The sequence below is a fragment of the Zosterops lateralis genome (genome assembly GCF_965231275.1).
Source record: "Zosterops lateralis genome assembly, chromosome: 1".
In the NCBI taxonomy this organism is placed as follows: domain Eukaryota; kingdom Metazoa; phylum Chordata; class Aves; order Passeriformes; family Zosteropidae; genus Zosterops; species Zosterops lateralis.
Window position 1 is genome coordinate 16,387,783 of NC_139762.1, and position 10,884 is coordinate 16,398,666.

Below are 10,884 nucleotides of genomic sequence, written 5' to 3' on the forward strand. Positions count from 1 at the left end.
TTCATAAAAGGGCCATGTAATACTTCCTTTCTTATTATTGCAAACAATAAGAGAGTTTTCCAGCACCTGTATGCTCCCACCTGGCACACTGTGAGGGACACATGAGGAAACCATGAAACAGAATAAGCACTAGAAGGAGCCTTGTTAGAGAGCAAAAAGAAGGAGCCCTAAGAATAACACAGGGAAAAAGCAAAAGGAAGCAGAAAGCCAGGAGGAGTTGGAGATGCACAGAGCTTGGAGAGCAAGCCAAGCAGAGCACTGGTAGCTGCCATGTAGCCTAATGACTCACCACCAGTGTGTCTGGGATATTTCCATGGAACTAGTTTTTCTATGGGGTACCAAGGAACTGCCGGTCTGGATCACACTCTGACAGCTATGGACATGGAGGAAGGAAGCTGACATTAGAGAAAAGATGTTGCGAGGAAAGGTTTCCCCAGGAGTGAGGTGACATTCTGCCCTATGGCCTCAAAGTTTGGATCCATTCCATTGTTTAACTCTAGAATGTAAGTGGTCATTACTTGTTTTCAATCCAATACTTACTTGTTTGAAAAAATCTTTGAAAAGATATTTTTGAAAATATTTTTAATAGAGCATCACCTCTAATTCCAAAGTATAGAAATTACCAAATATGTCTTCTGTGTCAGGAATTCTCACTTTCCCCCTGGTTTCTCATCTCAAAGCTGCACTCTTTTCGCTTTGTTTAGAAGAAGAAGTTATTTCAGGATTAGCTGTAAGAAACCTCTGAGATGATCCCTGATTGAGCCATAACTCAGCCCTGCTTCCACAGTTCCTGCTGATTTGTGATGTCATGTTTTCCTTTTATTATTTAATATATTTTCTTTTTCTAGTAAGAAACATTCTTACATTTTATACTGAAATGAAATTTTCCTGGAGATACTTTGCTAATGCTCTGCATGGAGATTTTTGATTCTTCTAACACTCTAGAAAGATTTTAATCTGTAGTTATTATTTTTGTTTCATTTGGCATCTACATTTGGGAAAGAGTCAAGGGAGGAAGTGACAAATCCATCAACTTAAGACGGGAAACAATGATTTCAGGGCTGTGCATATCTGGTTAGAAGTTCCTTTTCCCTTTGGCTATTTTGTATTAACATCCTTCTATGGGATAGTTTCTCCATTCACATCGTTAAAATGTACCATCACAATATTTATTCATCAAAAACTGACTGGAATAAGTTTAATCTTGCCCATTATATACCTTGCCATGTTTACACATCATCCAAGACAGCAGACCTTCATGGGGCATGGGGGCATAACTGTGGATTAAAGATAACACAGTAATACAGCCTTACAAAAAAATTAATCATTTATATAATTGCTATCCTGCTTTACCTGGAAGACACCAAGTCATTCACAAATACCACCTTGTCTGTGTATGTTTGTAATATATTTCTGTAGGATCTTTCCTCATTTGCCTGAGGCACAGTGAAAACAAGCAGCAGTCATTCACTACAGCACCTTCTCCACCAAGAAACCTGTGTATTTCAGCATTAGAGAAAGGGAAGTTTTCAGTTTGCTTCCCTTAGTAGCAACCGGCAGTGTCTCAAGATCCTTATTACAGAAGAGAATCAAGTGAGAATAACAGAATTAAGTTATTAAGTTGTGCCTAGAGAAACAGAGACTCTTTGCCCTGAACGGAGACTCAGAATAGCAATAAAAACATTGCAAAACAATATAAATACCAGTGTGATTAAAAAATCTCCCTCTAAAGCAAACAAGTCAGAGCACACAGAAGGAGAGTCACATCTAATAGCTGCCCTGAATTGCACAATATCTAACATCTCTTATTAGGAGCTCTCACCGTGCCCCAGAACAGCTTCCACCAAGCAAAAGGCATTTTAGTCCCTCATTACTGGTCCCAAGGGGGCTTGGTGCCTCCCTGTGTGTCCTCTGAGCTTTCCTGCTGCATGGCAACACTGGCAGGGGAACCACAAGGCTGTGGATGATCAGCAGCAAAGTCTGCAGCAGCCTGTCAGAAAGAAAATGAAGATTAGGATGAGAGCTGTCTTGAACCAGAGCCAGCAGTCCAACCATGGTACTTACACAATAAATAACCGTGATGACAACTTTGCTCACCTTTCAGCACTTGCCCCTTTTAAACAATTCTGTAATATCTTGTGCCCTTACTATTAACAACGTATCATTGTGGGTGTTGACATTTAACCTGTTTGTCAACAGATCCATTTACATCTCATTTCGCTGGCACCCCATGCAAGAGGCAGTAAGTGAAGAGCATTTTAGCACAAGTGATGAAAGATGTCATTGCTGGTGCCCTTTTGCGCTGCCGGCACTGCCATGAAGTATAGCAACCATTAGTAACAGGGATTTGAGTGTAATGTCTACTTTCATCCAGCAAGGTCAAAAATTTATGGTTCTGACCTTTTCTCTCTCCTCTGATGTTGGAGTGGGCTTGGGTCATGTTTGTAAGAAATGACACCAAATCAAATGGAGGTTGATGCAGGTTCAGTGTGAAGTGATGCAGAGAAAGGATTCCACCTTTCCCTGATAAAACTTCAATACCTTTAATAATGATGGCCATGAAGTTCAACAAACTTTTCAGAAAACGTTGTCAGGGTGTTGAGAGTTTCAAAGGTGCACACAAGACAAGGTAATTATTTCAAGGAGATCTATGTTTCTTCTTATTCTATAGTTTCTCAAATGTGTTGCTCAAGGTCTCAAATATTTGTTTCAAGAAAAACAAGTCTTGTTATGGCACAAAGATCTGTGTTGATTAAATCAGCCTAAGTTCTAAGTGCTCTGCTCTTAGCAGGCTATAAACCACTTTGATTTTGTTTGGGTTGGGCACTTTGCACACGCAAGCTAGAGAGACACACAAGCCCTCCTACTGCATTCCCCTGATCTGAGGAAACTGGCTTGGTCAGACTGCTGTCTATGCTGATAAGCCTTGGAGGTTCAATGTACTTCTTGTACTTTTCCCTCATTCTTATTTTTAAAACCAACCAGAGTTGAACTATTCAGTTGAGTTGCTTTTCAGCACCAGAGCCCTGTGCTGTGCACAGCTGCTGGACAGTCTCCAGCACTCTCCTCTCACCCTGTCACCAGCAGCCCGGCATGCAAGGAGCAGGAGTGCTGCTCACACCAGTGATGGAGGGCAACTGCCCAGCCTGGGGAGGAAAGAGTATTTTAGGGACTGTTGGCTCCTTTCTCACTAAGCATGACAGACAAGAGTTCAGCCAGGATCAATCCTTCTAGTGCTTATGACTGGGGATTAGCTCAGCCCATTGCAGACACAGTGGCTCAGTGAGAAACCAATTTCCAAATAACAAGTTGCTCTGCGGTCTCATTATCTGGAATGGACTTTTTTCTTCCCCCCACCCTCCTCCCTAACTCCTTGGTGAGCTTTTTTTGGTTGGTTTTGGTTTGGGTTTTTTTCTGCAAAGAAGGTCAATGGCAGTCCAGCTGCCTCAGACACACACACTGCAATTATGCAAAATTTCAAACATACATTTTCTGTGAGGTTGTAGTACAGCTGCCATTCAATTTTGGTACAGCTTGGTTTACTTGTAATTTATTTTCTAGCTGTTTCCCACAACAGTGAGACTCCATTTCAACAAGGAAATATTTAGAGCAGTTCTGGACACTCATAAAATATGTTTATATGAGAGAGCTGCAAATTTCCTGAAAATTTTTTGTACTGGTGGTTTTTTGGATTTGTATCTGTAGATGCTCCCCCTGGTTGCCACAAGCCAAAGCAAGAGTAGCCTTCCTTGAAGATAATCTTTCCCAAACTTTCTGCTAAAGATGCATAACTACATCAATTCCTCAAGTTTTAGATCTGAGTTTGGGACTTCTGCCAGAAAATATGTCTATTTGCGTACAACCTATCCATTCTAATGTGCATACAAGCTGTCCTCACTGTCAGAGACTCCAGCAAGCACTGTTGTTTAACAGTGTCTTTGGAAATACCAAGTCATACGTAAGCTATGAAATAGATTGTTATTGTTATATAAATATTTCTAACACATTTGAGCACTACACAATTAATACAAACACATTTTGTCTCCTGTTAGCTGAATCCCTTGGTATCCCATATTCCCTCTGTGGTTCTTGTAGTCTGACACAAGATACAATTTGTACCAGCCTGCCCAGAGCAAGAAAGCAAGAAATGTTAAACATTGCATATCTTTTCTTACTGCTTGTTACTTCTACAGAGAATTTTCTCCCTGCTGTGCAATTTCATGTCCAAATTTCCTCTCCAATACCACAGGATACTGCAAGTACTAGCTAAAAGAAATGCAGGGATAAACACAAAGAGAGGAGATAAATAGTTGCTAGCAAGAATAACAAGACAAATAGGAACATCTGTAACAATGAGGGTTCTCATCCCAGCAAGACCACTAGGAAACAATATTATATCCAGTGATGTTCCTTGTCAAATCTAATGGATTATACATACCTCAGCTTCTCCTTATATAGATACTTCAATTCGTTTTGTAAAACCATGAGACAGATACACTAAACACCTACCACTGGCCATCTGACCGTCTTTGCTGCAGCTCGTGACCTGCCTTGCATTCCACTGTGATCCTCTATGTCCATACTCAGCCCTTCCTCTCTGGCCAGGAATGTAGAGGCATGGAAACCCTCCTAACTATGGGGCACATTCAGCTTTGCAGGTACATTCCCAGGATTGGCTCAGCAGCTTGTTGTTTTTGTTACTACAGGTGGTCAACATTTTTCCAGGCAGTTAGTGCTACTTAGTTTTCAGAGTGTTGGCTTTATATGGAACAAGTGGACTCCTAGAAACCATAAGAAAACAGAATCTTTTAAGCTTTGTCATTCCTAAATTACCACTGCATAGAGCTCCATGCTTCTTTTCCTTGGGGTCTCCCCCAGCCTGCTGAGCCCCTCAGGCTTAGAGGACACCAACACCTGGGGCACCATGAGAGGCTTAGTCTGGCATGGGAGCTACACCCCAACAGTGGAATGGGCCTGTGAGCTGCTGCTGTGAAATATATTTCACAGCAAAATACCAATGCCTGGTTTTCAGTGAAAAAAAGGATCCATTTTGGTTAGTTTTTTTGTGAATTTCTTTTTCCATGAAAAAAAAAAAATTAGTTTTTACATCATCATGTAGTTCTTTACCTGCTTGCTGGATAACAGCATTGCAAACCTCACCACTACAGGAGCTCCAGGGCAATACCACTCATTTTAGAATGTGACAAAATACTCAGAAATACAATATCTAAAGCATGGCTTACCCCATTGGATATTTTATGATTTTTCTCTTGCTTTTTGCTTAGCAATTAGAAAGTGTCCTTTCTTTGTGCTTCGACAGAATTATTGTAGTAGGACACACTACCAAAAAAGGCAAGAAAAGAGCTTTCATGCAAGTCAAGGCTTCTCTTTTTAATTTTCTAGCAATGACAGCATCACAAAATAAGACTATTTCAGAGGCAGGCAGTCTGGAGTTTGGTTAATCAGGAATGAAAAAAAAAATCTAAAAGTGATAACTTGCTTTTGTAACAACGATTACCTCAAAGCCAGGAAACATTATGCAGTGAACTTCTCTTTGTTTGCATTTCAGAACAGTTGTTAAAATATTGCTTCTCTGTACTTGAAAATAACCAGTGCATGTCTTCCTCTCCTGCCATCCTCAGCAGGGCTTCAACAACAGATCAGCTCCCCTGGCTTAGACCAGAGCTGCCATGCATGTTTGTCAGTGGTTCGTGCCCCTTTTCTTGTTGGTCTGGAAAGGAAAGGTGGAAGAGCTGGGAGAAGCCAGCTCCATCCCACTCTCCCAGCCACCACCAACAGAGCCCCCAGAGCAGACTATTTTCTCATCCCTGCATGACTAATACAACCACAGGCACTTGAAGTGCATGGGAATTTTTCCAGCCAGTGTTCAGAGCAACCTTTCTTCAGGGAGGGTCTTATGACATGTTTCCTATTTTTTTCCTTTCAGTAAAGAGTTGGCTGGCACCATCGGTGCAGCGTGATGGGCCCCAAATCTGGCATCAGTGGAAAATTACTCTTCTTGAATCCTTCATATACCTTGAATTTCCCTCCAAACAGGCCACACTGATGACAGGGGCAGTCCACGCATTTCTGCATTTTCTCTAGTTAAGCTTTAACAAAAATGGCAGAACTGATTATTTCAGAGTTGCTGCACAAGAACTCACAAGACAGGAGCCTTGCTAGGCTGTGCAATACCTGCCACAGCACATGTAATACCAGCTGTGCAATACAATACCAGCAGCATGTGGTGGTAGCTTTACGAGGCTGGAAAGAGCCATTTTAACTCTTGCATATGCTGACACTGCATTTTCAGGTTCTCTTCTGGTTAGCCAGGAGCCTGCAAGTCCCCGAGCAGAGTTTACCAGCTCCCTGCTGGGACTCTCATTAGGAGCAGCTGAGGCATTGCTTTTTCTTCTGTGCCTCTTTTTACATCTGTTTCTATGTTTCTGAGAAGGCTTGCCAAGAACCCCCCAATTTATTTAGTTCTCACATCTGATTTGATTTGAAGCTTCTCAGCCCCTCACTCTTGGGTCTGACCAGATCACTGGAGCAGAAGTCAAAAGATTTCTTAAAAAGAAAATACCAATAAAAAAGTTGATTAGACAAAACTGCTGAAAATCTTCAAGAATTAATTTACAGACTATATGTGATAGCTTCCCAGAATGGCATCCTTCCAATGCAGTGTCCCTATCACTCCAGTCGGTGATGGGACAGATTAGGTGCTGAATTCCTGACAGCTGATATGTTGAAGCATTTATATTTATGAGAAATGTTGCAATTTGGTAGGATTTGACCATTCCTTTGAACTTTAGAAGTTCATAATGCCTGGCAAGTTTGCACCTCAGTGAACAGCTGGGTGCTGTTCAAGATCTACATGACCCCAGCAATGCTACCTTTTATTCATAAATGTGACCCATGTGTGCTTCAACTGCATGAGCCTGATACAAATCCTATCCCAACCACAAAAACTGAACACCAAATTAATTACTAACATTGTCTCAAATGAGTTCTAAATAAAGGACACTGTGGTTGTCTTCAAGGCTGATATTTTAGGTATGAAACTCAGTTTCATTTTGGAGATCCTCCACTCTGTGGGGCCAGACAGGCTGCTGGCACACAGCCTTGCCAGCCCAGTGGGAATTCAGTTCTGCAAAAACCTCTAAATGATGCTACTAGCACCAGCCCACAGCTGATGTCTGCGAGCAGGGAGCATCACTGGCTAGTCTGTAAGATAAATATGTCAGTGAGCCTTACAGAAACACTGCAAAGTCTACACAGGACAGAGTGGCAGTGTGTGCCTACAAACTTGTTGGTAAAGACATGGGCCAAAATCAGTCTTTATACTTTTGAAATACAGGGAAATTGTTTTTAAGCTTTGAGGACTAATTCCTACAGACTTACTTTCTGACTAGCAATGTCCAGTCCATGTTAAAAAAAAGTGTTTGATGAGTGAGGAAAAATTTTCCTGTGTCTGACTCTCCAAGTTTAACAGAACAACTTAGAAAATTACAGTCAGTAATTGTTCAGATTGTAAACTGAACCTTTGGTTCAGTTTGTAAGTGGATCTCTGGTATTAAAATACAGATTTAGGACCAAACTTGCAATAGAAGAGATTGTTTTGTTTGACTTGTTTCCTCCAGAGGTCAAAGAGAGGAGGCTATTTTTTTTACAAATCTAAATACATATCGAGTGATGGTTAAAATAGGAAAACAACCCGGGAGCTCCGAGCTCCCCGCATTAGGTGCAAATCTGCGGTTCAGCTGGATTCATAGCGGAGCTGTATTGACCTGAGTGCAGGTCGGCAGGCGGGGCTGGGGCAGGGGAGGGCTGGGGCAGAGCGGGGCTGGGGCAGGCGGGGCTGGGGCAGAGCGGGGCAGGCGGGGCAGAGCGGGGCAGGCGGGGCTGGGGCAGGCGGGGCTGGGGCAGAGGAGGCCTGGGGCAGACGGGGCTGGGGCAGAGCGGGGCAGGCGGGGCTGGGGCAGAGCGGGGCCGGGGCAGAGCGGGGCCGGGGCAGGCGAGGCTGGGGCAGAGCGGAGCGGGGCTGGGGCAGAGCGGGGCCGGGGCAGAGCGGGGCCGGGGCAGGCGAGGCTGGGGCAGAGCGGAGCGGGGCTGGGGCAGAGCGGGGCTGGGGCAGGCGGGGCTGGGGCAGAGCGGGGCTGGGGCAGAGGAGGGCTGGGGCAGAGCGGGGCTGGGGCAGAGCGGGGCTGGGGCAGGCGGGGCTGGGGCAGAGCGGGGCTGGGGCAGGCGGGGCTGGGGCAGAGCGGGGCTGGGGCAGAGGAGGGCTGGGGCAGAGCGAGGCTGGGGCAGAGCGGGGCAGGCGGGGCTGGGGCAGAGGAGGGCTGGGGCAGAGCGGGGCAGGCGGGGCTGGGGCAGAGCGGGGCTGGGGCAGAGCGGGGCAGAGCGGGGCTGGGGCAGAGCGAGGCTGGGGCAGAGCGGGGCAGAGCGGGGCAGGCGGGGCTGGGGCAGAGCGGGGCTGGGGCAGAGCGGGGCTGGGGCAGGCGGGGCTGGGGCAGAGCGGGGCTGGGGCAGGCCGGGGCTGCGGCAGGCGGGGCTGGGGCAGAGCGGGGCTGCGAAGGGACCAGAGAACCGGGAACCGGATCCGCGCCCGCGGCTGCCCCAAGCCAGGAGAGCCGGGCCGGACTGGGCTCCGCGCTGGCACCGGCAGCCGCTAAATCAGGGCCTTGTGCATCGATTTATTTTAGAAAGTCCAGGGCACAGTTACCGGGCAGCCTAAACATAGCTCTACCAAAATGGAAAAACAATCTGGATTCCTTCAAGCACAATCAACAAACGTCCTCGCACCCCGAGAGCCGGGACGTGCCGTGCAGGGAGCGAACGCGGCTCTCGGGGGGGCGGCCCAGGAAAGCGGCGGCAGAGGGAGAACAGACCCCGAACACGAGCCGGGTCTCCACTGGGAACAGCAACAGATACAGGCAAGAGTCTGCAAAGCAAGCTGGATTCTAGCACAGCAATACCGGAAAGACAAAAAACCAAACCAAAACAAAAACAAAAAAACAAAACTGTAGAGAAAGCAAATGGTAATTACATGTTTCTAGAGCTCTCATTCTCCAAAAACTCTCTCTGAAAGCAAGATGTGGAGAAAATACGGTTTTTACTTGTGTAAGCAGTTCTTAGCCAAATGTCTTCTCTTCCCTCCCCCTTCGCTACTTCTCTACAAATCCCTTTCCTTACACACAAACAAGTCTCTTGCCATATTAGTCTTCTTGACTCGGTTAAAAAGCGATTCAAGAGGATCACCCGGTGGCTGAACAGGCTTATGCTGGGAGTAAGGCAGGAGAAAGCAGGCTCTCTGGTGGCCGGGGCTGGGGGAGAACCCGGCTCTCCCGTTACAGCTTGCCAATCTTGGTCTCTGCTTTTGCTCAGAAAGTGAAGCTGAACAGGAAATTATTGTGCTGAGTGACACAGAGAAGTACATTATGGAGTATTAGGAAGATTATGTTTATAAAATGTTATTTTTCCACTTTAACAGTTAAAACCTTTGGATTTGTTTTCTTAACATAATTTTCATTTTCTGCAGTTATTTATGTTTTAATGCTCTCCTCCTTGAACGGAGAGGATCCCCTCCTCTCACACTAATGCATAATCTTGGTGTCTCCACAGCAGCCCTGGGGCTGAGGGAAGGGAAGGCAAGTTCTGACACAGGCCAAGCATGTGGGGGAACCATCCCCTTGTGCCTCTCCACTCCTGAACCTGTGCCAGAGCAGAGAGCCAGGGGTATATGGGGGGCTTTGTGGACCCAGGGCAAGGAACAGGTGGGGAGGCTTGTAAAGCAGGGGGCTAAGTGGGCCCTTTCCTCCAGTGGGTGCAAATGTGCTCTCACCTTCTTTGTCTTCCAGAATTGGTCTGTAGCAAAGTGCTGGTATTATAAGAGGCCCTGTGACACTGAGAGTGCAGTTTACACCAGTTCATCTATTTCCAAGAGTAAGGCTAAAATAAAATACACGCTGCTTTGCCCACTGTAAATATTAGCAGACTTCTTTGTAGCCTCTCTGATGAGCTTCCTTCAGCCACCTCTGTGCTGCAGCAGCAGTTTAGCATTGCCATTTCAGATACATGCCTTTCCAAGAACATCCCCTGAGTTGGGTCACTCACTCTTGCCTCAGAGAACTTGCACTTCTCACATGCTTTAGACACACAGAGGCTGCCCAGCTCTCGAGGTGCCCCAGCAGTGCCCCACTGCCCTTTGTTGCTGCATAGCACTGGCCCAGACATGTGCCACCAGAAGCCATGCTCCTGCTGCTTCAGGCACTGAGCAGCTGTGGACTGCCCTGTGGGCTCCCTGTGCCAGGCACATGCTCCCCCACAGTGTCCCAAATGTCCCTTTGCCAACAGAGTGGCAAGGGATAGGATTCAACATCCTGCCTTTAGCTGGAAGTAAAGGACACAGAAATCAGCGGGTTCTGCCCAAAGGGAGAAGGGAAGGATGACAAAGAGGAAGGAGCTGTGTCTGTTGGGGTGGATGGGATATCTGGAGAAGGCAGAGGACAGCCACATCCTCACCAGCTCTACTGAGTGCTGGCAACTGACTGCAGAGCTCCAGCTGTGGGGTCTGGGATTTGAGTTCTGACCATGCCTTAGGCCACAGGACACAAGATCCTGGATTGCCCTGTGAGGAACAGGATGAAACCCACCTCTTTATTAGCTGTTGGTTGATTAAGCTGCTGTACCCTGGGTGGGACAGAGGTCCTGCAGGAGATGGAGCATCTGTCTGTGAAGGATGTGACACAAGGCAGCACAGAAGGGCTGCACAGGGGTTTGTTACTGGCCTCCCCTAGCCCAGGGGCTTCATTTTGTAGCTTCAATATTTAGTGACATATTTTTGTATTATTTTAAAACACACCCAGAAGTTCACCACAAACCAGC

General features: G+C 46.3%; 1 long non-coding RNA gene across 1 annotated transcript; it reads right to left on the reverse strand.

The window, feature by feature from the left end:
- Positions 1–287: 287 nt before the first annotated feature.
- On the reverse strand, positions 288–9,361 carry LOC310919950. Its single transcript, XR_014591884.1, has 3 exons — positions 9,193–9,361; positions 1,823–1,990; positions 288–373 (listed from the first exon to the last, which is right to left on the reverse strand). It is a non-coding gene; the product is annotated as an uncharacterized lncRNA (long non-coding RNA).
- Positions 9,362–10,884: the final 1,523 nt, after the last annotated feature.